Consider the following 3,741-nt stretch of genomic DNA (forward strand, 5'->3'; position numbering starts at 1 on the left):
GTTTAGATTCCATATAACTTTATGTTCTGTTTGTGACTATATTTGAATGTTGCTTCACTGAACAGTCAAGGATAATTAGGCTTGTTCCTTTTGTTGCCCTAAAAACTTGACCAAATAGGTAGTAAGGAGAAGTTTCATATAAAGTTTTCCAGAGTTAAATAACTTGAATTCAAAATCCTAGACTTCTATTTATTTATTTTAATTTGTGAAAGTTAGGGCAAGTTATTTACTTGTTTAGTCTTTATTTCTTCATCTGATTTGGAACAATAATATAGCTTCCTCATAGAGGTGTTGTAGGAAATGAATGAAGGAAAGAAAAATATTCAGTGTTTAGTACAGTTTCTGTCACATAAACAATGAATATACATTATTTTTAAAAATTTTTACATGTTGGTAAAACTGGTCTAGAATGATCACCAATCTTTAAGAAGCATATGAGAGAAAAGTCCGCATTAGATAACATTCCTTATTACTTTTTATTGAAAATTAAAATGGAAGAAGTTGAGCCTAATTCTAACAAACAAATAATTTATAGCATTTAAGTGATTCTTGTATTATACTCTAAAATGTTACTACTTTTCCACTAATTTATTTTGTGACTTTTAGACAACTGTTGTCTTTCTTGACCTCATTCTCCTTGTTTTAGAAATGAAAAAGTTTGACTAGTCGCATTCCATGTTTCATCTTAGATCTAATATGCTATGTTTCTGTGTTTTTGAATAATATATTTGAGTGACAAGTGATTATGGAATTTTTTGCTTTTTCTTATATTAGCTTTTTTTTCCTCTTGACAACTTATTATGTATTTTATGCTCCTTCCTATATACTGATTTATCATATTATATATTTTCTTTCTACAGTAAAACTCCCTCTTCTCAGTGTAACCATCATTTCAATCTATCATTTCACCTAATGTTCTTGACTGTAACATCCAGACTCACTCTTTCCCAGCTTTTATAGTTTATCATAGTAACATACATCTTAACCTCACTCTCAGTTTGTGGGAGTACAAACTGAGAGGATTTTATTCTTTATCTGTTTTCTTGTTTTGACTGATAATCTGGAAGAATATCATACTTGTTTGTAAATGTCACATAATATAGATTTCAAGCTAAATTACACAGTTTTAGTCTAATAGAATCCCATATTCCTACATCCCCTTACTGTATTCTGTTCATTTGTATAATGCAATAGTAGACTTTTGCAAGAATTATTGGTAAAATAAACTGGTAGATGTGTCCTTACTATATATCTTATAATGAATAATCGTAGAGTTGACATCTCTGTATTCTTTTGTTTTCAATCAAAATTGCCTGAAAAATAAAAACTGTAAATAAATACATTAAATACATTACTTTTAGAATATTTTAGATAAATGTTTATAAAAATGGGCAACCTTAGAGAGAAGGAAGATGGCGGCGAGGGGAGTGCATTGCCCCCGTGTACTGCTTCACTGTGTGGGAGTATGACAAGTCAGGACGGCTAAAGGATATCTTGTTAGGAATTTCCAGCAATAGTGGGGTGCTCCGGAACCTGGAGGAAGGATTTCCATCACACGAGGATCGGCTACGGGGACTCAAACGCGAGAGGTTTGTCGCACGGAGGGTAACACTGCTTATTCAGCAAATCGCCCCGCGGCTAGAGTTTGCCGCGTGCGCTGGGATAGAGACGCAGGGTTACAGCGCTGCAGTTTCTGCCAGCCGCGCAAGCACCGTACTCAGGGCTGAATTCTGGGTTCGAGATGGGGGAAGGAAGCGGTCCTTCTCGGTTCTACACACCGGTCAGTCCACAGAGGAGGCCAGCAGCCACCATCTTGGTAAACTGACGTCACGTCCCCTGTTTTCGACTGACCGCAACTCATTCAGCCATAGATCAGGTAATTCCAGGCTACAATTCGCCTGTGGCTTGCAAACAGATTGCTAGGGTTCTGCGCCTGGGTGCTTCTAAGAACCTGAGCCTATCGGAGCGAACGCCGAGCGCGGGGCGCCCGAGTTCCGGCTCCCGGAACCGCCCCGCGGAGGCTGCTTCATGAACCCTGCTCCTATCAGAGCATACAACAAGCACTAAGCAGCCGAATTCCGGCTCCCGGAACTGAGCCCGCGGGGACTGCTTCTTGGAGCTTACACTTATAGGAGCTTACACCGAGCACGGAGCGGCCGAGTTCCGGCTCCCGGAACTTCCCTGGACCGGGGCTAGGAGCCCGCGGAAACTGCTTCTCGGTCCGGGTCCTGCTGAGGGCCGGTCAGGACTCACCCGTTGCTTTGGTTGCCCGGCAAGGGGAACGAAATGCTGCCATTCGCATAGGATACCAACATGGCAGAGATCTGATGTCAGCAGAAAGCGGCGGAGGAGAGAACTTCATCAATACCAGCGGTGACATAAGCAGTTGGTCTCCTGGTAGGGGGGGTGAGGCACAGTCACCCGAGTCTCCTCAATTTGTCGTTGAGCCAGAGGGGAGAAGCCGGGCCGCCGCCAGCGCCCGGAGCAGGCCCAGCGGCTCGCCAGCGTGGTGACCGCGTGACCCCAATTGGAGAGGGGGCGGAGCGGAGCCGCCACCCGCACCCGCAAGGTGGGCAGACCCGCGACCCAGTGGTACATGGGCGTGGTAGGAGGGGCAGGGCAGAGCCGCCGTTCGCGCTTGCAAGGTAAACAGACCTGTGACAGCCGGGCGGGTCAGGCCCAGTGGCCTGCCAGTGTGGTACACATGTCACCCCAACTGGAGTAGGGGCAGAGCAGATCCTTCTCCCACGCCCGGATCAGGCCCTGCCGGTGTGGTGGTCACGTGACCCCAATTGGAGTGGGGGCGGAGCGGAACCGCCACCCGTGCCCGCAGGGTGAGCAGACCAGTGATCAAACTGCAGATCAGACCCAGGGGTCCGCAGGCGTGGTAGGAGGGGCAGGGCAGATCCGCCGCCCGCGCCTCCAAGGTAGGCAGACCTACAACAGACCGGCGGATCAGGCCCAGGAGCCTGCCGGCGTGGTACAAACACCACCCTAATTGGAGTAGTGGCAGAGCAGAGTCGCCGCCCGTGCCAGGAACAGGCCCAGCGTCCTGCAGGCGGGGTAGTCACGACACCCCATTTGGAGTAGGGGCAGAGTAGAACCGCCGCCCGCGTCTGCAGGGTAGGCAAACCTGCAACCGACTGGCGGATCAGGCCCGGTGGCCTGCCGGCGTGGTACACTCGTCACCCCAATTGGAGTAGGGGCAGAACAGAGCCGCCGCCAGCTCCCAGAACAGGCCCAGTGACCTGCCGGCGTGGTAGCCACGACACCCCAATTGGAATAAGGAGAGAGCAGAGCCGCCGCCCGCACCTGCAGGAAAGATACGCAAGCAGTATGAAAAGACAAGGAAAGAAAGGACCACAAGCAATGCAGGTCAACGCAACTTTAGAAGAGGTAACAGCTGCAGCAGATGGAATGTCAGATAAAGAATTCAGGATATACATGCTTCAGATGATCTGGAGTATCAAGGAAGACATTAAACAGCAAAATCAGACAATGAAAGATCACTTCGACAACGAATTACGCAAACAAATCCAGGAAGCAAAGGATCAACTATACAGGGAGATAGAGGTTATAAAAAACAAACAATCAGAAATCCTAGAAATGCAGGAAGCAATAAACCAACTTAAAAACTCAATGGAGAATACTACCAGCAGAGTAGAACACTTAGAAGATAGAACATCAGACAATGAAGACAAAGTATTTCAACTGGAAAAGAACATAGACAGCTCAGCAAGA

Source organism: Marmota marmota, unplaced genomic scaffold, assembly GCF_001458135.2.
Source record: "Marmota marmota marmota unplaced genomic scaffold, marMar, whole genome shotgun sequence".
NCBI lineage: Eukaryota > Metazoa > Chordata > Mammalia > Rodentia > Sciuridae > Marmota > Marmota marmota.